The sequence below is a fragment of the Schistocerca nitens genome, chromosome 2 (genome assembly GCF_023898315.1).
Source record: "Schistocerca nitens isolate TAMUIC-IGC-003100 chromosome 2, iqSchNite1.1, whole genome shotgun sequence".
Classification (NCBI taxonomy): domain Eukaryota; kingdom Metazoa; phylum Arthropoda; class Insecta; order Orthoptera; family Acrididae; genus Schistocerca; species Schistocerca nitens.
The window spans coordinates 505,807,095-505,833,306 of NC_064615.1; the positions used below are offsets into that span (position 1 = coordinate 505,807,095).

The 26,212-nt window shown below is 43.1% G+C and overlaps 1 long non-coding RNA gene across 1 annotated transcript in view; it reads left to right on the top strand.

Annotated features, from left to right (window-relative positions):
* LOC126236483 (uncharacterized) overlaps positions 1 to 22,429 on the top strand; it is a 102,887-nt gene extending 80,458 nt beyond the window's left edge. Inside the window, exon 3 of the long non-coding RNA XR_007544922.1 lies at positions 22,304 to 22,429. This is a non-coding gene — a long non-coding RNA (uncharacterized LOC126236483). The remainder of the gene's footprint in view (positions 1 to 22,303) is intronic.
* The last annotated feature ends 3,783 nt before the right edge of the window (positions 22,430 to 26,212 follow it).

The following is a 26,212-nucleotide window of genomic DNA, read 5'->3' on the forward strand; positions in this document are numbered from 1 at the left end:
ATCCACTTTCTTTCTTCAAGAGCTGTTCAAAAACTTACCGCAGTGTATCGTTCACGTGCACTTGACGTTATTAAAAACGTAACACAGAGCTGACTTTGACTCAGTGTACACCAACGAAGAGTAGGTAAAAATGCAATCGTTTGGGGTGGTGAAGATAAATGGGAATAAACGACTGGTACCCATTTTCCTTGCGTCTCCGTTTGTTTACTGTCATCGCCAGCAAGTGGATGGGTTACGTTACTCCGGCTACCTGCACTGTGCGCTAGTACGGGGAAGTCAGAGTCAAGATTATGTTCCATTTGTAATAACGTCACGTTTACGTGAATTGTACACTCTGATACATTTTTGAACGGGTCTTGAGGAAAGGAAGTGGATTACTGAAAAAATACAGAGTGCTACTTAAAAAAGAATTTTGAAAAAATTAAAAAAGAATTTTTTTAAAAAATTGTCTTCCTAAGGAACAAAATTATAAGGAACATAATTACAAGAAAGGCAGTCGTGCTGGTTAATGTTCCCAACGTAGCTAAACAACACTTGATTGAGACATTTTTTATTTTGATAAGCAAGGCATATGGGAGACTCTCTGTACCGGAAACTGAATTCAATAAAATTTGAGTTCCATACTCGATAGCAGATTCCACTGCTGACGGTCAGAGCGCAATGACATTAATAATGTGCAGTGTTCAGTGGTTTTATGAGAGTAGCGAAACATCAAATACTTATTCGGTAGTAGAAAATACTGCCTAAAAATATTTCAATGGAACAGTCTACTCAAAACAACACCAATTCAGTTTTCCTCGATTTTCTTGCTCTTAGCCCAGCCGCAGTTAACCCACAAATGAAATGATGGTGTGGCATTATTGTCCAGGAGACTCAATCCGGGATGTTCGGCTGCTTAGTGCAAGTCTTCTTTTATCTGATGCCAATTCGGCGAATTGCGCGTCGTTGATGATGAAATGAAGACAAGACAAACACTCAGTCCCGAGCGAAGAAAATCCCCTACCCGGTCGGGAATCAAATTCGAGGGGCCGTTATCAAGAGTCAGCAGTGCTAATCGCAAGACCACGAGCTGCTGGCAGCCCACCTCTGTCATCTGTGGCAAAGCTTGCTAGTTAGTTGACGACTGTAATAGTCCCCCAGTGAAAAGTGCCAACACACTGACCATTTATTTACATTACTTTCTTTGACATTCAACTTAAGCTACCTTTATTATTTTAAGTGTGGTGATTTACGCTTAACTTGTATATGCAATTTCTTCCAACTCCCCCCCCCCCCCTCTATTTCTTATTCTTCCTCCTTCTCCTTTTCTCTCTTTTAAGTTAAGAGAAGGAAGAATAGAGTTTAACGTCCAGTCGACAACGAGGTCATTAGAGACGGAGCACAAGCTCGGATTGCGAAAGCACGGTGACTGAAGTCGGCTGTGACCATTTTTGGAACTACCCTGGCATTTGCCTCGAAAGATTTTGGGGAAACCACTAAAAATCTAAATCTGGATAGTCGGACGTGGATTTGAGTTGTCGTCCTCCCGAATGCGAGACCAGTGTGGTAACCACTGAACCACCTCGCGCGGTGACAATCAGTTTGAGAAGAATCATTTATTAGCTGTTTGCAAACTGTGTTTTCTGTTTAAGGAGTCATGAGAGTAAAGTCGTATGGCATTGTTTGCCAGCATACTCCGACATTCAGTGTCAGACGCCTAATTGGACAGGTTTATCTGTCCTTCGTGCTCAGTGTCACCTTTCATTCGCGAAGAGTGAAGTGTCTCCGATAACTGAAGGAGACTGTAATGGATGTGTGTTTGTGTAGACGGTTGATGAGAGAAGGGAGAGGGTAGAACCCAGTGCCGGCACATAGCCTACTACTCTCGATAGTGCCAAAGACGCCTCCGAGCTTAACATCCCAGATTACCTTCACTTCATGAGACAGCGCGGAGATTCCTGGAATTTAATTCAGGGCGCTGGCGCAGAGTCTGGTGATCAGGAAACTTACACCACCATCCCTCCTCCAAGCAGTCAACAGCACATGGCGTACCCTAAGTTTGAGGATCTGACGAGAACCCACGTATTGAACGAGGCAAGACCGTGGGCTAATAGTCAGCAATTATATGGAGTTTACTCAGAAAGAACACGAATAAACGCTAAAAATGCTTCCCACTGACTCGATTTTGACGGAACAGCTGAAATGACCTTTTGCCTTTTTTCTCTCAACCTCACTTATGTACTGTACAGGCTTGTCTTGAGACTTACAAGAGAGCTTCAAAAAGAGATTTAGCACTATTATTAGTTGAAAACAATCTTTGTTGGAATTTAAAAAAAAATGGTTCAAATGGCTCTGAGCACTATGGGACTTAACATGTTAGGTCATCAGTCCCCTAGAACTTAGAACTACTTAAACCTAACTAACCTAAGGACATCACACACATCCATGCCCGAGGCAGGATTCGAACATGCGACCGTAGCAGTCCCGCGGTTCCGGACTGAAGCGCCTAGAACCGCACGGTCACTGCGGCCGGCTTGGAATTTAAGTTTTTTTTTTATCAACTACGCGTTTCGCCTTATTTAGGCATCTTCAGGCTGATCTCAATTTGGTATTTCTTTGGACGATCCTTTAGACAGTGTAGCTAAAGGGCATCGTCGAATACATCAGGCCAACATCGCCTTCGTTAACCTCAGTAAATACCCTACTGCCCATTAAAATTGCTACACCACGAAGATGAAGTGTTACAGATGCGAAATTTAACCGACAGGAAGAAGATGCTGTGATATGCAAATGATCAGCTTTTCAGAGCATTCACACAAGGTTGGCGCCGGTGGCGACACCTACAACGTACTGACATGAGGAAAGTTTCCAATCGATTTCTCATACACAAACAGCAGTTGACCGGCGTTTCCTGGTGAAACGTTGTTCTGATGCCTCGTGTAAGGAGGAGAAATGCGTACCATCACGTTTCCGACTTTGATAAAGGTCGTTTTGTAGCCGATCGCGATTGCGGTTTATCGTATCACGACATTGCTGCTCCCGTTGGTCCAGATCCAATGACTGTTAGCAGAATATGGAATCGGTGGGTTCAGGAGGGTAATACGGAACGCTGTGCTGGATCCCAACGGCCTCGTATCAGTAGCAGTCGAGATGACAGGCATCTTATCCGCATGGCTGTAACGGGTCGTGCAGCCACGTCTCGATCCCTGAGTCAACAGATGGGGACGTTTGCAAGACAACAACCATCTGCACGAGCAGTTCGACGACGTTTGCAGCAGCATGGGCTATCATCTCGGAGACCATGGCTGCGGTTACCCTTGACGCTGCATCACAGACAAGAGCGCCTGCGATGGTGTACTCAACGACGAACCAGGGTGCACGAATAACAAAACGTCCTTTTTCGGATGAATCCAGGTTCTGTTTACAGCATCATGATGGTCGCATCCGTGTTTTGCGACATCGCGGTGAACGCACATTGGAAGCGTGTATTCGTCATCGCCATACTGGCGTATCACCCGACATGATGGTATGGGGTGCCATTGGTTACATGTCTCGGTCACCTCTTGTTCGCATTGACGGCACTTTGAACAGTGGACGTTACATTTCAGATGTGTTACGACCCATGGCTCTACCCTTCATTCTATCCAAATGGTTCAAATGGCTCTGAGCACTATGGGACTCAACTGCTGAGGTCATTAGTCCCCTAGAACTTAGAACTAGTTAAACCTAACTAACCTAAGGACATCACAAACATCCATGCCCGAGGCAGGATTCGAACCTGCGACCGTAGCGGTCTCGCGGTTCCAGACTGCAGCGCCTTTAACCGCACGGCCACTTCGGCCGGCATCATTCGATCCCTGCGAAACCATACATTTCAGCAGGATAATGCACGACCGCATGTTGCAGGTCCTGTACGGGCCTTTCTGGACACAGAAAATGTTCGACTGCTGCCCTGGCCAGCACATTCTCCAGATCCCTCACCAACTGAAAACGTCTGGTCAATGGTGGCCGAGCAATTGGCTCGTCACAATACGTCAGTCACTACTCTTGATGAACTGTGGTATCGTGTTGAATCTGCGTGGGCAGCTGTACTTGTACACGCCATCCAAGCTCTGTTTGACTCAATGTCCAGGCGTATCAAGGCCGTTATTACGGTCAGAGGTGGTTGTTCTGGGTACTGATTCCTCAGGCTCTATGCACCCAAATGGCGCGAAAATGTAATCACATGTCAGTTCTAGTATAATATATTTGTCCAATGAATACCCGTTTATCATCTGCATTTCTTCTTGGTGTAGCAATTTTAATGGCCAGTAGTGCACTTTCTAGATGGACGTGAGTGACTCCAAGACCTGCATAACGCGTACACGTTCACAGGAGCAAATAATAGAATAAGATGGGGCTTAAGTAGTTAGCATAATGGGTTTGATAATTCATGCCACAGATGGATTGGAAGAATTTCTAGAGATTTAAACATTATTATGACGAACAAAGTAACTTTTATTGAATGTTGTACTACACTTCAGAGCGACACATATACAAGATACTATTTTTCAACATAGTCACCGGGTCTTTGTCAACAACATTCGGAACGTGCTACCAACAGTTCAGTTCCTCGACGACAGAAATCTGCTTCTTGGTCACGGTGCCATTCGAGAACCGCGTGCAAACGTCCTCATCTCCGGAAAACCTGTAGTTGCTGCGAAACAGTTTCTCGATTTGGCTGGACATCGTCGTCTGTGATCGATGTCAGCGTCAATGGCCTTCTTTCCTGATCAGCATCACCCAAGTCTGTGCAGCCTTGCTCAGATTGTTGACACCATTTCAATACGGCTGGGCACGACACAGTATTCTGTCCCCACACCGTTAAAATTTCACGGTGAATTTGAGTGCAGTTTAGACGTTCTGCCCACAAGCATCATACTGTGCCGTGTATTTCAACTCTGGAGTACGTTTCCAGTTGATGGGCCATTTCAGTCACATACTGTAACGCACCTGTAATCCATGCCGCAACAGAACTGTCTCTGCAGCAAACACGGAACATTTTTTCTCTTCTGACATTGCGTCGCCGTTGTTGCGTAATGAATGGCCTTAGCGTGCGACGATGGGATTGCTGTTACAGCAGACACACATGAACAAACGAATCAAATTCTGAAATCTGAATATGGGGATATGAATAAAATCATCCAAATCCACTTTCACTTCTTGGAGAACCTTAACGCGCCGACTTCAGGCAGTCCAGAGCCTCTCAACACCACCTACACTGACTGCCATAAGAGAATTCAAGCGCTACGATCATTAGGGGAGGATGAGGACTCTTATGGGGGTGTGCTTGCCCTCAAACTTCTACGCGCATTCGCAGAAGAAAGTCGGGTGGGATAGCCGTGTGGTCTATGGCGCCATGCCACTGTTTGCGCGACTTCCCCCGTCGGAGGTTCGAATCCTCCCTCGGGCATGGGTGTGGGTTTAGTCCTTAGCCTGTTAGTTTAACTTAGACTAAGTAGTGTGTAAGCCTAGGGGCCGATGACCTCAGCAGTTTGGTCCCACAGGAACTTACCACTAGGGCATCACCCAGAAGAAATTTGCAGAAACTGGTTTATCCAAGCAAGAAGACCAATGATCCGGAAAGGGGGTCTCACACAAGCATTGGAGTTTGTCAACGAAGAGGTGGAGCCATCATCGCATGCAGGATACTTGTAGACACTGTTCCGCAAGAGAATTATGTACGCACTGCTTCTGCCCTTCACACCAAGGTTAAAATGAAGGGTGACTAGAAGAAGAAACTACAAAATTCAGACCCATGATGTGTGTATTGCGAAGAAAGGCGGCACTGGAGCCAAGATTGCCAAAAGGTTGCGAGCTTGCAGAATAGAATAGATACCCTAAAGAAAATGAAACGCCGGCCGGTGTGGTCGAGCGGTTCTAGGCGCTTCAGTCTGGAACCGCACGACCGCTACGGTCGCAGGTTCGAATCCTGCCTCGGGCATGGATGTGTGTGATGTCCTTAGGTTAGTTAGGTTTAATTAGTTCTAAGTTTTAGGGGACTGATGACCTCAGATGTTAAGTCCCATAGTGCTCAGAGCCATTTAAACCATTTGAAAATGAACCTCCACTTTCTATGCCTTAGACACGGTCAGAAAAAAAAAAAAACCGGGAAAGGCATCCTGTGCGAGGTGTAAGGCTGTGCGCTAGACTTCCATCTGTAAAACCACCTCACGACAGCCAACAAGACTGAAACGACGACTTCTAACTTTACACTCTTATAAATTGCTCGTGTCAGTATTCGAGGACCAACTGGTAGGAGTTAGCTGACGCGTACCATCCTAGACGCAGGGAATCAGTCAAGTTTTATCTACCTTCGCTGATCGAATCTTTCTATCTCAGTGCCACTGGAACAAGAACTTAGGAGTTAAAGACATTTGTGTCACCCTCCAAATCATCCCTGTCAAGGAGAAAGAATTTTTTTGATATGATGGGATACTCTACCAACCCCCACATTCAGTTACAGCTTTCGATAGTAGCAACAAATTCTTTCATCAACCGACGGTACCACAAGATGTAGGAGATACGGCCTTGAGAGAGGGTACACGGCTGAGGGTACACGGCTGGCATAGCTAAGAGGAGGTACTGAGGATCTACCTACATCTACATCTACATTTATACTCCGCGAGCCACCCAACGGTGTGTCGCGGAGGGCATTTTACGTGCCACTGTCATTACCTCCCTTTCCTCTTCCAGTCGCGTATGGTTCGCGGGAAGAACGACTGCCGGAAAGCCTCCGTGCGCGCTCGAATCTCTCCAATTTTACATTCGTGATCTCCTCGGGAGGTATAAATAGGGGGAAGCAATATATTCGATACCTTATTCAGAAGCGCACCCTCTCGAAACCTGGACAGCAAGCTACACCGCGATGCAGAGCGCCTCTCTTGCAGAGTCTGCCACTTGAGTTTGCTATACATCTCCGTAACGCTATCACGCTTACCAAACAACCCTGTGACGAAACGCGCCGCTCTTCTTTGGATCTTCTCTATCTCCTGTGTCAACCCAACCTGGTACGGATCCCACACTGATGAGCAATACTCAAGTATAGGTCGAACGAGTGTTCTGTAGCTCCACCTCCTTTGTTGATGGACTACATTTTCTAAGGACTCTCCCAATGAATCTCAACCTGGTACCCGCCTTACCAACAATTAATTTTATATGATCATTCCACTTCAAATCGTTCCGCACGCATACTCCCAGATATTTTACAGAAGTAACTGCTACCAGTGTTTGTTCCGCTATCATATAATCATACAATAAAGGATCCTTCTTTCTATGTATTCGCAATACATTACATTTGTCTATGTTAACGGTCAGTTGCCACTCCCTGCACCAAGTGCCTATCCGCTGCAGATCTTCTTGCATTCCGCTGCAATTTTCTAATTCTGCAACTTCTCTGTATACTACGGCATCATCCGCAAAAAGCCGCATGGAACTTCCGACACTATCTACTAGGTCATTTATATATATTGTGAAAAGCAATGGTCCCATAACACTCCCCTGTGGCACGCCAGAGGTTACTTTAACGTCTGTAGACGTCTCTCCATTGAGAACAACGTGCTGTGTTCTGTTTGCTAAAAACTCTTCAATCCAGCCACACAGCTGGTTTGATATTCCGTAGGCTCTTACTTTGTTTATTAGGCGACAGTGCGGAAATGTATCGAACGCCTTCCGGAAGTCAAGGAAAATGGCATCTACCTGGGAGCCTATATCTAATATTTTCTGGATCTCATGAGCAAATAAAGCGAGTTGTGACTCACACGATCGCTGTTTCCGGAATCCATCTTGATTCCTACAGAATAGATTCTGGGTTTCCAGAAATGATATGATACGCGAGCAAAAAACATATTCTAAAATTCTACAACAGATCGATGTCAGAGATATAGGTCTATAGTTTTGCGCATCTGCTCGACGACCCTTCTTGAAAACTGGAACTACCTGTGCTCTTTTCCAATCATTTGGAACCTTTCGTTCCTCTAGAGACTTGCGGTAGACGGCTGTTAGAAGAGGGGCAAGTTCTTTCGCGTACTCTGTGTAGAGTCGTATTGGTATCCCGTCAGGTCCAGTGGACTTTCCTCTGTTGAGTGATTTCAGTTGCTTTTCTATTAATTGGACACTTATTTCGATGTCAGCCATTTTTTCGTTTGTGCGAGGATTTAGAGAAGGAACTGCAGTGTGGTCTTCCTCTGTGAAACAGCTTTGGAAAAAGGTGTTTAGTATTTCAGCTTTATGCGTGTCATCCTCCTATTGAAGTTCTGAATGGCGCAGATTAATAATAGAAAGTTGTGGTTCAAATGGCTCTGAGCACTATGGGACTCAACATCTTAGGTCATAAGTCCCCTAGAACTTAGAACTACTTAAACCTAACTAACCTAAGGACATTACACACACCCATGCCCGAGGCAGGATTCGAACCTGCGACCGTAGCAGTCCCGCGGTTCCAGACTGCAGCGCCAGAACCGCTAGACCACCGCGGCCGGCTAGAAAGTTGTGACCCTGGTGTTGTGCGGTGCGTTCATACAGCACGGCCACCTCACGTAAGACGCGGCCACCGCCTTCTCTAGCACCGTGTGCCAACGCTACAGTGGCAGCAGGGTGGCTTACCTCAAAGTGTTCACAGTGAGGGAGCTACAAGGGATGCGGCAGTCGTACCGCTGGAGTCGAAGGAGCCAGTCAGGATGCAACCCCACGTGTTTAAGTCGCGTCGTCGCGGCCCTGAGGGGGGCGTCGTCTGGTGGGCTTCCTGGAGTACGGAGCAGGTCTCCTCTCAGTCGTGACGCTGTTGTTGTGATAGTGCTTACGGGAGATGAACTTCGGCTACGGACCTGGACACGAGTGATTACGCTGAGTTATGTTTCACCATGTTTTCAGAGTAAATATTGCAAGTTGCAGTTAATTCCTACTTTCCATTTGGTAGTTTGTACCGGGAACACGACACTTGAAACAACCAATTAAAGTATGACCTTCATTGGTTCCCTTTCCCACAATCTTCGGTTATGCTCTCAGTGGAAACAGAAGCCGGCCGCGGTGGCCGTGCGGTTCTGGCGCTGCAGTCCGGAACCGCGGGACTGCTACGGTCGCAGGTTCGAATCCTGCCTCGGGCATTGGTGTGTGTGATGTCCTTAGGTTAGTTAGGTTTAAGTAGTTCTAAGTTCTAGGGGACTTATGACCTAAGATGTTGAGTCCCATAGCGCTCAGAGCCATTTGAACCATTTTTTTGGAAACAGAACTGGTACTTCAGTTAGTAAGGCAACTGTCAGGTAAGCTTGAGTGATGTGTCTGATGAGTCAGTGTGCTGTTTTTGGGACTTGGAGACAATCGGCACAACTGAGCATCAAGAGCGAGCATTCACACCCATGCACCACCATCTGGCAAGAGTTCTGAGGGCCATACTGCATAGAGACTGGCCGCAGAGCTGTATGCCTGTCTCGGAAGGGGGATATACTTTTCTCCAGCAGCCTCACTGCTGCTGAAGCATTTCTCCACTCATTACAAAACAAGTTGCAAGGGAATGAAGAATTGAAGTACATTTATCATGGGATCACATCAAATTACATTAAGAGGGATCAAGTTGAAGTTGCACCAGAGGACACCACAGTATTTTACCTGCCACACTGCATAGTGAAGAAAGACAGCAGTAGAAGCATCAAATACAGGAACTTGTTTGATGCATCATCACACGATCAGGACTTCCTGTCTTTGAATGATGCCCTCGAAACAGGACAACTTTACTGCCAGGCATCCTCGCAACCTTGCTACGATTCCGCAAACTTCCTATGGGACTAGTGTTTGATGTGGACCAACCCTTCCTTCAGTTGACCTTGAATGAAGAGGACAGAGATCTGACTAGGTTTTTTGGTACCGTGGTGAACAAGATGAGAATAGTGCAGACACCAGCACAGATGACGGGATCACATATTGCTTCAAGCGTTTGCCATTTGGACTTGGTAAAGACCATTACTTTTGTCAGCTACAGTAAGGGGCTAGCAACACTAAATAGTGACTAAATAGCACTCATCGATAATTCTGTATTCGTGGACGATTTTGTAGTTAGTATGAGAGACGGTGATGATACGACAGCCTCTTTCTGCAAATAAGCCTCCCACTTTCCAAATGGGTGGCTAATTCGAAAGAACTGAAGCCAATGTGGTATGCCAAAGGCTTTGAAACCAATCCCAAAACGCAAGTCTTGGGAATCAGTTGGAACACAAGACGATTCTTCTTTCCACTGACTACCAAAGAACAGCTGAAGCCCTGAGTGACAAATTGGTAACCGAGAGAAATGTTCTTCGAGCAATCATTCACTTCTATGACTTTCTTTGTCTGTTCACACCAATTGGGATTAATAATAAACTCAACTTCCAAAACTCGTGGCTGAGAGGTTCTTGCAAGGAAGGAAGTTTTGCTCACAGATCTTGCACATTGGTGGCACTCTTGGGCCTCATTTGTCATCGTTGCACATTCCTATATGGGTCGATTTTTGCAAACTCAAGCAGACACAAGTAACACTGTAGAGATGTATGTGTTCTGTGATGCATCGTAAAGAGCCTGTGGTACTGTTTTGCATGTATAGACTACAACTGAAGTCAGTTACACAGCACATATTGTTTGCAAGAAGAACAGCTTGGCACCAATCAAGACAGTAATCTTTCCTAGCTTGGAATGATTTTTCGCATTGGTTGGTGCATGACTGTTTTGTTAGTTCTGCCCGGAAACAGGGTTTGATGCCAACAAAGCTACTTTGTAGAGCGACTCAACAGTCACCTTGGAATGGATACGAAATGATCGAAGCAAATGGAAAACATTCATTTGCAATCAGGTGACAGAGACACTTACCTATACTGCACCTAGTCAATGGAGACACTGTCCTGGAAGTCAAAATCCTGCAGATCATCTCTCACGGGGAATAGAAGCAGATCTACTAGTAACACTTGACATCTGTTGCTGTGGTCCACCATGGCTTTCAGAAGACAAGCAGTCAGGGCGATTGGACATCACTGCTCCACCTAAATCAATGTCAGAAGCCAAAATACAGAAAATGTCACTCTGGTTACTATCACCGAACCCCTGTTCAACATTACAAACTCAGTGGTACAATACGCTGCTCTGTCCAACTAGGAGAAGCATCCCATTATCCTGGACAGACCTCATCATCTCACGGAGCTTCTCAGCAAACGCACACATGTAAAACTGCACCATCTCAGCGTACGCATTCTTCTAAGGGAACTGCGAGGAGCCGTCGATATGAAGGAATGGAGGCTCCACCGACAATGAACAGTGTTCAGTCTGCAAGACCATTTGTAGTAACAAGCATTGATTTCGCTGGGCCATTACACACACACACACACACACACACACACACACACACACACAAATCCTACATGGTCCTATTCTCATGCGCCACAACACGTAAAATTCTCATTCAAGTTGTCACCGGTATGTCCACAGGTAGATTTTTGATGGCCATACAGTACTTTGCAGGATTGAGAAGCCTACCGCTCACTGTTTACTCAGACAATGCTCCAACATTCCATGTGCCAAGACAGAAACGTCTGAGGTCTTCTAAACTGTCCAGCATACTGACGCACAGTATTACTGTGTCCACCATGGACTCACCTGGAGGTACATACCACCAAGGGCCGTTTGGTGCGGAAGCTGGTGGGAACAAATGATATGCTCCTTCGAGTGTTGCTTGAGGTATGTGCTTAGTCGCTGTCAGGTGGAGGAAGAGGTCGTAAACACCATTTTGATAGGAATAGAAGCTACAGTAAACTCGAGATCCTTCATTCATGGAGAGAGCAATGTGGCACTGACGCCAGCCCACTTCTTAAATTCTTAAATAGTACCAAAATAGTAACTATTCCATGTGGGCCAGAACCAGCAACTAGGAGGGATCTTGCCACGGTGTTCTAAGACAAAAGGTCAATGAGGACATTTCGTGTAGGATGGAAAACGAATACCTCCTGATGTTATGAAGCTACCACAAGGTGAAGGGACATCCATAAAGAATGAAACCAAGAGTTAGGGAAGTCGTTCTACTTCAGGAGGATATCAAACCATGGCATTTATGGAAGAGAACAGTGGCGGAAGAGGTGCGGTACGGCAGAGACAACAAAATAAGATGCATCATTCTCTGGCAGTCAGATGTTGGCACAAGATCTGTCGACTGGTCCAACACGTCATCCTCCTTGAGGTTGAACGGGGGTGGGAGGATGTCGGGGAATAAGAGACTCTTATGCCATCTGTGCTGTGAAAAATCTGCAACGTGTGTGTATAACAGCAACTGAAACTGTAATGGACGCTGTGAATAAAGGAATGAGATGAAGTTACTGTGCTGGACTCCTTTGAAATACGAGTAGCAGCAACAGTCTAAGACTGCAGTGAGCTCACCTGTCATTATGGGTGTCGAGAGGAAGTCTAATCAGTCCACAGTATTGAGTTATTTCGCCAAAGAATGCGCATTCTAAGTCTTAGGTTGTTTCCGATTCACCCACTGTAATTCCATCCGTATCATCCTTGAAAGGTACACACATTGCAGCCAGTGGACTTCCCACGTCGAAAGCAGTTAGCAAACTAGTTCCTAAAGAAATGTGCATCAGTTCATGTTTAAATGCTTGACACAGAAAGGTCATATTTACAGGAGATGTTCAGCACTAGGGATCAAGTCAGATGTTGATTTCAACGCATTTGACCGAGAGTAAATCCTGACAAAAAATACCACAGAAACCGGTAGGCTGGGTGAATTCTGTTGTTGTTAAGTATATACCAGAAATGGACAACGAGGTGTTGGATGTCCATGCATTATCCAACACTGCTAAAGCCATGATTTACCAGCACTGTAGAAACCATAAAAGAAGCAATTCACAGTGGAGTACGATGCTGAAGAGCACATGCTTCATTGCACAATGCGGTAAATGGAACGACAAGTTCACGATCTGCACCAAAATTATTTTTGAGGCCTAAAAAGTTAATAATATGTCGCATAAAGAAAGTTTTTATCGTGAACCAAGATTCACCTATATGTGTAAAACTGAGTGTAGATAACTTAGTATAGGTTGTACTATGGTTGGCACTGTTCCAACGCATGACCTACGTTGGCGATTTACGAGACCGCTGCCAGAAAGAATGTTTATCTGTAAGCCAGCAATGAGGAAATGGACAGCGACGGTACGGGGCGGGAGGAGGATGCAGACAGTTGTGACGGCTTGTCTAGTAAACAGGCGTCCGCAGCTGCCCTGGCATGTGTCTAAGTTTATGTTCTGAAAGACTGCGTACTGGACGTCTGTATCATGCTGGGCCTGTACGATGGAAGAATGAGAATGTGTGGCGTGTGTGCGAGCATGGGCTGCGGTTACTCTATGTGCTAAAAGGTACTGTCATACATGCTGAGTTCCGTCTTGGACGGCTGTGAGCTGCAATGAGTCCGCCGAATGACCGTGTAACTGTATTAAGGCACATAGCGTTTCTTTGGGCGCTGTCGCTTCTGCTTGCTATTTTCTGAAACTGAGTTCCACTCACATGATTAACTATCAGCTACTGGGATGTGTGCTGATATTTACGCTGGTCAGCAGCTGAAGTAAAAGGAAAAAAGTATTGAATTGCCTTGATGTTAAGAACAGTGATAACCGGCTATTTATTATAGTCTGTTGCAGGTTCGATTTCCTCTCTCTTTATTACTTGAAACAATCGATGTGCTAAATTCGTGCCAAACGTCAAAAGGAGAATGACGCCGATACAGCACTTAGTGAACAAGGGAAGCTAACGTTGTTTTGCCTTATAGTCTATTATCATGAATGTACCGTATTTATTATAACAGCATTTTCTAATAATAATTGGACGTGTCGAAAATTGTTTTCCTTGTGATTTATGTAACAGTCTCTAAGCAGCTTCGTTCCCTATGTTTGTGTATTAATGTACGGAAGAGGACCATATGATCAAAAGTTTCCTTTGGTAGTTATGGTTGCATGTATGTATTGCCTGGTTTTTAGTTTACCCTTTTACAACTAAGCCGCACTTTCCGGCTTGTCTTAACCAAAGTATATCTTCCTCAAGGACGTTGTGGGTTATACGGCACAGTTAAGTATTAGTCGTCAGTTTGTTGATAACTAAAGCATAAATTCTTTCTTCAGATAAGAATTTTTTTGACTGTTCCATTATGTGCCAGCCTTTCTTTTTTCTAATATTGTGTTTTCTGAATTCACCGTTACTGTCAAATCTGTTTAAATAATTGAAAGACATTTCGGTTAAAGCTGTCTTGTTGAGAGGTTATTTGCTGTAATGTTTTTTTAAATGATCCATGTAAGTAAAAGATTAAGTCTTTTAAACAGTCTTGACTTGTTCTTAAATTCATATTTCTTTGAGATGTTGAAACATGTTAATGCTAAATTTAATAAAAGTTGCAGTAAATGTTTTATGTAAAACGTGTGATCCAAGCTCAGCTCAGTCAATCGCTCCACCCTTTTAATCCTGATGGTCCAGCATTCTCGAACAACGTTTGAATGAAAAGAAAAAAAAAAAAGGAATATAGACTTATCCTTAAGAGGCCGGTCATGGTTGCACGAAGAGATGGAATGCAGGGTGTTTCAGAGTCTTTGCATCAAACGTCTAGGGATGTTAGATCACGCCACGGAGACCAACTTTTGCTAGAAAAGAAATGTTAACTATGCTCCCTGGCAACTCTAGGCGCCCTTTTAGTGTTGCTTATTCCCATGAGAGGTGGCAGGGAGTAAGCACTCTGTGACATGTGTATGCCTTATTTATTGCCTATAGTCCAGTCATCTGCTCCGAACGAAAGGGGATAGGCCCAGCAAAATTAATGTTCCTGGTCCGCTTCTAAAACATCTTTCTTCCCTTAGAGACACTTGTTCTTAAGGTTTTCAAGTTGAAGGTAACTGTCAGTTTACTGAGTTAGGCAGTATGCAGCACACGTGGTTGTTAGGCTCTGCTAGTTCCGAGAATTCTCTTCACCCCAGGGCTGGCGAATACTAAAGGATGCCTAGCTTCACTGGAGAGCGTCAGCTGACATTTTGTCTGCAATGAAAGTTGTTCCACATGACGTTACTGTCACCCATAGACATTTGACACAAAGGCTTTGGAACAACCTGTGCTACACTGCACCGTCAGAAGTGGTGAGACATTTTCGACCACTCCAAGCGATACTTCATTAGTAATAATAGTCATACACAGTATAATCCACTATGTACCGTTATCGTATCGGGCAAACAGTATATTCCGTTGTGCTGTAAATGATAGAATATCTCAGTTTTGTACAAATATAATAGTTGAGATAGAAACGATTTGACCTAGTCATCCTGCTATCCGACAACCAGCTCACCAAGTCAGTGAGTGGGATGTTTACTGTGGAATCCAAACAACAGACCGATTTGCTGTTATTCGTAAATACGAAGTGGTAGTAGCCCATAAAAATTATATTACCGAACTGAGATCCAATTCCAAATCTTTGTTTCACCAGCGTTAGCTTCCAGACCTCAGACACAATTCTTTCCTCACTTAAGTAACGAAAAGGCTTCTGCATGTTTCTAGTTCATCACTGGAATAATTTTGTGGCTACGTAATCTTCCTGTCAGTAAGTTCCGGGCAACTGGCTGTCGCAGTGAACAAAGAGCCTCTTTTTCTGCGTGAGAGAGTGTGTCTTTTCACATATGCCTACGAAGGATATTTTTAAAAAATAAAATTCTTACATCTATTACTGCAATGAATGTCTTTGAAGGCGCTTGAACTTTTGTGTGCACAGGAATTTAGTCCCATGTATCAAACTTATTATTTCTGTAACGTATACAGGGTGTTACAAAAAGGTACGGCCAAACTTTCAGGAAACATTCCTCACACACAAATAAAGAAAAGATGTTATGTGGACATGTGTCCGGAAACGCTTAATTTCCATGTTAGAGCTCATTTTAGTTTCGTTCTTCCACCTACGCTCAATGGAGCACGTTATCATGATTTCATACGGGATACTCTACCTGTGCTGCTAGAACATGTGCCTTTACAAGTACGACACAACATGTGGTTCATGCACGATGGAGCTCCTGCACATTTCAGTCGAAGTGTTCGTACACTTCTCAACAACAGATTCGGTGACCGATGGATTGGTAGAGGCGGACCAATTCCATGGCCTCGACGCTCTCCTGACCTCAACCCTCTTGACTTTCATTTAAGGGAGCATTTGAAAGCTCTTGTCTACGCAACCCCGGTATCAAATGTAGAGACTCTTCGTGCTCGTATTGTGGACGGCTGTGATACTATACGCCATTCTCCAGGGCTGCATCAGCGCATCAGGGATTCCATGCGACGGAGGGTGGATGCATGTATCATCGCTAACGGAGGACATTTTGAACATTTCCTGTAACAAAGTGTTTGAAGTCACGCTGGTACGTTCTGTTGCTGTGTGTTTCCATTCCATGATTAATGTGATTTGAAGAGAAGTAATAAAATGAGCTCTAACATGGAAAGTAAGCGTTTCCGGACACATGTCCACATAACATTTTCTTTCTTTGTGTGTGAGGAATGTTTCCTGAAAGTTTGGCCGTACCTTTTTGTAACACCTTTCCAAGGTCGTGAAACTGTTATTAATCAATTATCCTATGCAATATTGTTTTTGCATTTAACATCCCTTATGACTTCGTATCGACGTGATGTTATTCCTCCACACTCTGCATTTAATAATGAAAATCCAGACTTTATATAGTAGGAAAAAATGGCCCTGAAAGAGAGGTAATTGAGGGCGCAGATAGATACAGATCAACGAAATGCAGGCAGTTGGCCCTACTGCTGTAGTACCGATAAATGTCTAGAAATACCACACGAGCTTTACATGAACGAATGTATTGCACAAATACACAATTCTCTTTAGCCACAAGGTTCTCTTCCCGCAATAGCGCACTATATCTTATCAACATTAATGACATTATACAGGCACCTGGCACTGAAAGGAGCGGTAGCTGGCAAAAGATGTACAACTTGATGAATATTAGAACAGGTAAACACGTTTATCAAGGGATTTGTGTGTAGTAGGTAGTCAGAAGACTCAGATTAATAACTAGGGAAAAAGATGACGATGAAGAAGAAAAATAATTGATAGTCGCACCGAAGGCTTCTAACTATATCCTATATACCTCTATGTGCAGTGGATTACACAGTTTTCAAAGTACCGGTGAATCGAAAAGAAGTGGTTGAAACCTCTGAAATTTTATACAGCTTGCTCTGTTACATTGCCCCTACTGGTAAGTTTCACATAGACTTTCTCATCACTTCTTTATCACCATCTATTTTTATATACAATTCGAGCTCTTTATTCTGTACTAAATGGAATCGCTTCAGTTGGCGACCCAAACGATCTGACACATGTATGGAGAGTGAGCAGACAGTGTAGAAGGCCAGAGAGGCACTCTCCCGACGCCCTCGCTCCATGTGGCCATACTTTGTTCCGCTGTTCTCCTCCTGGGAACTAATTTTAGACCCAACATACTTGATATGTGTTTTTTACTGTGATGTTATGAGCCATACCCTAAATAAATGTGTTTGTCCTTCATATAACGTTGCTTTGTCACGGCCCTCATTTTCATCGTTAAGAGTGTCCGTCAATTCTGAGATGGCTGCACAGAGCAGTGGGGCGCTGGATATGAGAACTCACTGTGAGGCCTCCAAACATGTACACAACCATCGCCACGCCCGTGTCAAGTAGATTCGTATCTAAAGACAATTTGATTTCGTCTGTTGTAGTGCAACGTACACTGTCATGGCAACACTGCAAACAGAGATGATACTGGAATATCAACAGCAAGGCACGCATTGAGCTAGTGAAAAACATGTTCTTTCGTTAGTATCTTGATCGGCACTATGGATTATAACAGTCTTGCTCCTTTGGCCTGAATTGTGCACAACTAAATAGTACACTGCGCAGTCTTGCTTCTTCTGCCTGGTTGTGAATAACCAAATAGTTGGATCCTTTTAAATCGATTTTATGATTCCTCATCCTATGAATCTGCGAAATAGTTTGAAAAGTCTTTACGATGTCTGTGTGCTCTCGCACCCTGCTGTCGGCAGTGGCTCTGGAAATGGAAATATCTGCACCTTCCTTACGACTGGACATACTCTTCATCACAGTACTCCAAGTCAAATCCATACCTTTCTTACGATGGCCAGCGAAGAGTTTCATTTCCACTGTTCAGAGATGTCACTAAACCCGTCCAAAGATGTAAACAACCATTCATGAGCAGCACCTATTTGACGGAGGAGGTCCGACAGCCGATCAGTTCCAGTCATTCCACCAGGAAGAAGGTACACGGCTCGTGTTGTCTGTAGTTCAACCATGCCTACACGGTCAATACCGCGGTTCGATCGCGGCCGCATTGTTACTTTGTGCCGAGAAGGGCTCTCAACAAAGGAAGTGCCCAGGCGTCTCAGACTGAACCAAGGCGATGTTGTTCGGACATGGAGGAGATCCAGAGAGACAGGAACTGTGGATGACAAACCTCGCTCAGGTTGCCCAAGGACTACTACTGCAGCGTATGACTGCTACCTACGGATTACGGCTCGGAGGGACCCTGACAGCAACGCCACCATGTTGAATAATGCTTTTCGTGCAGCCACGGGGCGTTGTGTTACGACTCTAACTGTGTGCAGTAAGCTACATAATGCTTAACTTCACTCCCGACGTCCATGTCGAGGTCCATCTTTGCAACAACGACACCATGCCGCGCAGTACAGATGAGCCCAACAACATGCCAAATGGACCGCTCAGGATTGACATCACGTTCTCTTCACCGACGAGTATCGCATATGCCTACAACCAGACAGTCGTCGGAGACGTGTTTGGATGTAACACGGTCAGGCTGAACGCCTTAGACACACTGTCCAGCGACTGCAGCAAGGTGAAGGTTCGTTGCTGTTTCGGGGTAGCATTATGTGGGGCCGACGTACGCCGCTGGTGGTCATGGAAGGCGCCGTAACGGCGTTACGATACGTGAATGCCATCCTCTGACCGAATACAACATGTTAGCGAGGTATTCGTCTTCATGGACGACAATTCGCACCCCCATCGTGCACATCTTGTGAACGACATCGCTCAACTACAGTGGCCAGCATGTTCTTCAGACATGAACCCTATCAAACATGCATGGGATAGATTGAGAAGGGCTGTTTATGCACGACGTGACCCGCCAACCTTTCTGAGGGATCTACGTCGAATCGCCGTTGAGCAGTGGGACAATCTGGACCAAGAGTGCCTTGATGAACTCGTTGATAATATGCCACGACGAATACAGGCATGCATCAACGCAAGAGGACGTGCTATTGGGTATTAGAGGTACCGGTGTTACGGCAATCTGGACCACCATCTCTGGAGATCTCGCTGTGTGGTGTTACAACATGCAATGCGTGGTTTTCATGAGTAATAAAAGGGGCGGAGATGATGCTTATGTTGATCTCTATTCCAATTTTCTGTACAGGTTCCGAAACTCTAGGAATCGAGGGGATACAAAACATTTTTGATGTGTGTATAATCAGATGTTTAAGCTGTTTTATACATGGGATTTTTCGATACTTTAAAGAATCAAGGGTTTACATGTTTTCTCTAAACACAGTGCAGCCAGTGACACAGCCAGCCAGTGGATGCACATCGCACGGCCGGCTTGTCGAACATCCAACTTTTCGGCTCAGTGCATTTTTCAGATGACGCGCATTTGTTCTGGTTGGATGTACAAATAAGTAAAACATACTTTTCCTCAATTTATCAGCGAAAGTAAACTCATTGGTTTAATCTTGGGGTTTAATACTCTGCTGATTTTTAACAAATAATCGGAATAATTACGCTTACGTCACGCTCAGAACTTCAAGCTATGTAACAAAAGCGTCGTATGAATAAAATAGAGAATGTACTTTATTCTTCGAATTTCAGAGAACATTCTCAGGTTTGTATGAATAAAACGAATCGGAGAATATATTCTACTTGAGAATGTACTCAGCTGTGTCACTGACATTTTCAGATGCTCATCATGTTTTCTCACGGCCTAAATTTGGTATCGCGTAATGTTAGAAAAAAGTAGGCGGATCAGAAAAACTAATAACAGGCTTATTACAAAGCCAGCGATCTGCTTCTCTTAACGAAACCATACGGGAGACCGCTTACGTACTTGACCCGCGAGTAGACCATTATGCGTCATATTTAATTAAAATTATCTCGTATAAGAAAATTGTGACAAGAGTTCCAGTTTTGAGTAGATAAAAATGTCATGTAACCTTAAGATTTCGTTCGCATAATGTGTTCACCAAACTTCAGAAACATAAATGTTCCCCGCCTATCGAAAATCCTCTACCACTGCAACAAAATGCTTTTTTGACAACTATCCGTAATCGTCATAATAAATTGTTACCGCACGTAAAAGTAAAATCGAAACATAGTAAACTGAATAGTTCGCCTGTTTCAGCAGGTTGAATGAAATGTAAGATTACGCGTGTTTTCTGTGCCGGACGCGGCAAACGACATTCACTGGGAACCTTCTCAAGGAGGAGGGGTGGTAGTAACAACACAATTGAGAATTAACTGCCTCGTAAGAGAATGTGCTTCGATTTTTTAAATTCATGCCAAATTGAGAACTTTCTCAGATAACGTTCTTTTGCTCTAACAATCTTCTCTAGAGAATGTTCTCTTCTTTATCCACACGATATGAAAGACTAAGTGTACTTAGTGACTTTGCAGAACGAAGTATGGGCAAAGGTATGACCAAATATAATACGTGGAGCGGTTTGGAATCTGATAAAAAAACACAACCTGAGATAGCTGTACGGGAGGGTGGTCGTATATGGATTCTGTTAAACCTAGAGTATTAAACGCTCGTCAAAGCTTACGATTGCAGTAAGGTATAAAACAGGACATTTTGTACTTAATTTGGTATGTAACACACCGTTGGAAATATAATAATTGTAATTAACTAATGCATAACATATAAATTACTACTTCCTTTGAATAAAATGTGGAGTAATTAACTTTACGATGATTTAGTAGCGAGGTAACATTTGGCCCCCTTTAGTGTTCTAGGGTTAAGTAAAGTTCAGCGTTCTTTGCTCTCCAAGCCAGTTGTGTATTGTCTAATCTGAATTCCCGTTAGGTTTTCGACGGCCACAAGTATACAACATTTTTTTGTTCCGCTTCATACTTTTATAACTTTAAAACTGATCACGGTTTTGATTTAATATTATCGACCTCATTGCTAAAGTCCCGAGCAGATAATTCAAAGCAACAAAAGCTGGTGATTCCCCACATGATATGAGTTATTGCAGGAATCACTAACACGTGAACTGACAAGCTCCAATACGATTTCACAATTACTTGAAAGAAACTGGTTGTCTATTTGATCCGATATCAAAACTGAGCACTCATGTCTTGGCCACTGATTGGTTGTTGGAACTGCATCGATAAAACTTGAATCGATTCTTACTCGCCGACTTACAAGCAACGAAGACTGTTACGGTACATTGGCGTTCGTCTGAAATCGACCGATTAAATAAGGCGCAAAACCTAACATAGGCTACGGAATAGGTTAATTTGTAACCACAACCTGTATTTGGCATTCCTATTCGTTGGCTTTGAAAACTGTAAAGCAAATTATCATCCTTAAACCTAGCCCTCGGGCTACCCCAACGAAAACGACCGATGTCAGCCAGTTGTGTGGTACTCATTTTAGCGACTCTTGCCGAACGTGGGCTTGGATTTTATTGTCATTCCGCTAATAACCGATTTCCGTATACATCTTTTAACCGATGCCTCGTGCATGCTTACAGTATCATATACTCGGTATTCTGTTCCTTGACTACTACTACTACTACTGCTACTACTACTACTACTACTGACAGTTCAGAGAATCGTTTCACTATATGCCTAGGAAACTGACAGCGTGTAGCCTACAAACTAATGTAATTACCTTGTTGGTTTCTTTTTAATGTCCTCGGGTACTCTGCGACCCATACCTTACAGACCAAGGAAAGTCGTGTGACCGTCGGCCTGCATGGAAATTTTGTAGTAGAGGAGGCTGAGGGAAGTTTTTAAAAAATGCTCTTTTCATTCAGGGTGTCAAATATAGTATGTGGAAACCTCTGGGAAATGAATAGAGGACTTAAAGAAAAACAAAAAAGTTTATATACCGATATACGTATGGTCAATTGTTTTTATTCTTGTAGTTACACTTTGCTCTTACGTGATTGCTTCATTTCTATTTGTTTCCAAATACACAGGTTGGTTATACAGGTATTTTTTTTTCCTTTCCAGATGACATTGTCTGATGGCTAAACGAAATGCTAAAAAATCCACCATTAGATCCAACATAACCTTCTAAATGCCACATCATAGATTGTCATACTCACTCTCATAACTGCAGGTAACTGCTAGATCTGCCGAAATCCATATTGCACATGCTGGTAAGGTATGCCAACATTTGCAATAGGCCTTGAATACACTACGTTCATTAAATGCTCACAAAATAAAGATACAATGGACTGAGACCAGGAGACTGAGCAGGCCAAGGCGTTGCTGTTCCGTAATTTATCTGGGAAACACAGGTTTAAAACTGTTCTTGCTTACAGAGGAAACGGAGGTGGTAATGCATTGTAACAACAAAGCAGGGCCAGTAACTAAGAAAAAAAAAAGACCCTATGTATATATGAAATATTTTGCTTCTTTTTAAGTGCTTTATCCAGTCCCAAGAGGTATCCCACATCAATCATGTACAAATAAATCAAGAACAAAATTTTAAGGCAATACAAGAAAAATCTGATATTCTAAAGGATGACAGTTATCCGAGTATTTTTTGTAGGCAGGTACACACAGAATCATGTCAAGTACACTTTTTATGGTATTGATATTACTAAGTACTTTGATTTGACTTAATGACCTGAATTATACTCTTATACAAATAAATCCAGAAAGTATCAAATAAAAGGCTACCAAGTTAAGATAAAAGGCCATAAAATGTTACTTTTTAATGTTCCCGTACCCATATTGCTAGAGATGGAACAGCAAATTTTTACTACCACTACTAACTGTGGCTGGATTAAAATCCTACTGGTAAAATCCAGGTTTAATGTAAGTAGCAGGCTGAATTTGTCGGTCACACTCTGGTGGAACCATCTGTTCTCCCAACAGGTAATCAGGTGCTTTCTACTAGATGTTTATTAAGCACACACTTCCAAATTTGCTACAAAACAACCCCCAGAAAATAAGAGGAAACAAATGGTTCATATATGATGGGGCTAAAGCAGTCTTCAGTACCATTGTTCAAGATGCCCTACAATGCAGATGGAGTAGTACAGGAGGACCTGTTCCATTGACTCACATTTTCCCCACATTCAGTGATCATGAGTATTATCTGAGGGTATACCAAAGACAAAATTTTGGTTTATCCAGCAACCACTCTCAATGTAGAGCCATTTCACGGAAGTATCATGGAAGAACCATTTGACACCAAGAAGTGGTGTCTGTAAGTGTGCGACATCCCAAGTGCATGATCTGTAGAGGTGATTTTTAACTTTTGTTATTAGTTTCAAATTCAGAAATTTGAAAAAAAAGATCATTGATTGGCAATTATCACAGGAGATGGCATGATCTACATTCAACTGACGCATTCCACAGATAAACATAGGATGGTACACTTGCTGTATTACATGGCTGAGTTCTTCGAAGAGAGTTATTTCACTGGTATTATTACAGAAAATGGAATGTTCTATTTCCAACTGCTGCACTCCACAGATAAGCATAGGAAAGCACACTTACAAACAATATTATGAGAAGGATATGTTGCTATTCACCATATACAGGAGAAGTTGAGTTGAAGACTGGCACACCGAATAGACTGCTGTACATTTAAGCTTTTAGCTGAAAGGTCTTCCAAAACACACACACACACACACACACACACACACACACACACACACACACACACAGTCCACTGTCTCTGGCTTCAGTGGCCACAATGGCTAGAGACAGCGATCTTTTGTGTGTATTGTATTGCATTTGTATTTATTTATTTATCCTGTGGATCACATATTGTACAAAGTACACATGATGTGTGTGTGTGTGTGTGTGTGTGTGTGTCTGTCTGGAAGGTCTTTTAGCTGAAAGCTTACGTAAGTGTACAGCAGTCTATTTGGTGTGCCAGTCTGCAACTCAATCTCTGCTCTATATATGAGCAATCTATCCTTTTCATAATACTGTTGTTATTCCACCCTGGACTACTTTGCAGTGTTTGAGAGTACACCTACTGTAGTAAATGACCAAGTTCTTCAGGGTCCACTACAGTTGCTCTGTCATGTTAAACTGAAAGAAGCCTACTGATCTTCAAAGGTCTAGATGGTCCACAGACAAAAGGTCTCCTATTGCTGGGATTAAGCGGTACAGAGGAGGGGCATCCTTCTGGGAACTGGAAATGAACGTTGGCTGAGTATACTACAGCTATGTTTATGCTGTGGTGGTGTGGAAGAAAAGGGATATCCAGGGAATTGATGACTGATACTACACACTAGTTGCTGGACTGGTCCTCTTCTGCAACTTGATGACGACATGTTCAAAGAAGTAAGGTTTGTGCCAGACTTCACTGTAGGATGATACCAAACTAATGCAGAGCAAAATGACAGATTAACATAAGCAGGTAACCAAACAAATGTAAGTCATGCAGCAATTGCTAAAGACACAATGCTTCCAATCACATTTGGCTACATAAATTCCAGAATAGCTTAAAACTGTGACTCTGGAAAAATCACAATCATTTTCAGATGTTCTTGATAATTCTACTATAAGAAAACCTGTACATTAGATTCCAAGGCGGGGGGGACTATGCTTGGTATGATAAAGTAACACAATTAGGCTCCCAGATATTTCTCAGAAAACTACTACAAGCCTTTAACAGTAGTGTTGAACACTACAACACCCTATCCTCTTCAGCAAACCAAAATCAGATTTTATAATTGATACGTACTTCCGTGAGATCTTTTCCAGTTTTTCTTAATTGAAATGGTAGTTCTCTGTAATTCATTTCATTGGTCTTGCATCTGAAAGGGAGATGTTTTTATGAAGCCACTTATTTTGGCTATGTATATAGTTTTTAAAGATAAAGCTGGTAATCAAAATAATGGAAATGTAACATAATTCTTACACCATTTTGCTACACATTGCATTTCATCAACATACTGTTAAATAATGACACACTACTTCCAGTCATGAATACTTTCCAGAGTACTTTTGTAACGTTGTAATGCAGCGAAACACTTAATTTCCTCTGTAACAATGAACACTGAGTCAACATAAGATTTTTGGCTCTAAAACAGACCGTGCGTTTTTGACATAGTTAAAATAAAATGGCTGGCACATCTAGGCAGGTAATGAGTTCATGTCTGTTCACCAAATTAAGTGTGAACAGATCTGCTACTCTGAAGTGTTGTTCGTTTTTTAAAAATTCTGTTTACATCTTTCACACATAAACAACACAAGCTCATGACACTCCACACAAAATCGTCACAATTGCCTAAACCAAAACAGTTAAATTTAAGATATGTGACACATAAAATACTAAGTGTTGACAACTGGATGGCTTGACCCACTGTGAGCCACAACTAAAAATTTAAAAGTTATTTCAAAAGGCAATGTTCTTGTTGGGCATCAACATACATACCATATGACGGACCTGGTAACCAAAGTGCTTGAATAATACTTGACAGCAATATGATTTCGGATAGTATCAATATATGACCAAAATTAAATCACTGGGCCACATCATCACAGAACTGTCTACATGGCTAATGACAGGATGGAGTTACTGCACTTCATGAGCCTTCCTTCAAGGACCACTTTTATTCACTTATTTATTGACTGCATGTTCTATAAAGGCACAAAAGTGCTACACTGTTCACAGTTGTGGAAGTATCAAAATTATAACCAATGTTACATTGAAATCCAGATATACACCATATACCTGAAATGATTAGTATCCCTAAAATGGTGAAAGTCATGGGATACATCCTAATATCGAGTCGGACCTCCTTTTGCCCAGCGTAGTGCAGCGAATCGATGTGGCATGGACTTAGCAATTTGTTGGAAGTTTCCTGCAGAAATATGGAGCCATACTGCCTCTATCGTCATCTATAATTGTGAAAGCGTTGGTAGTGCAGGATATTATGCACAAAGCGA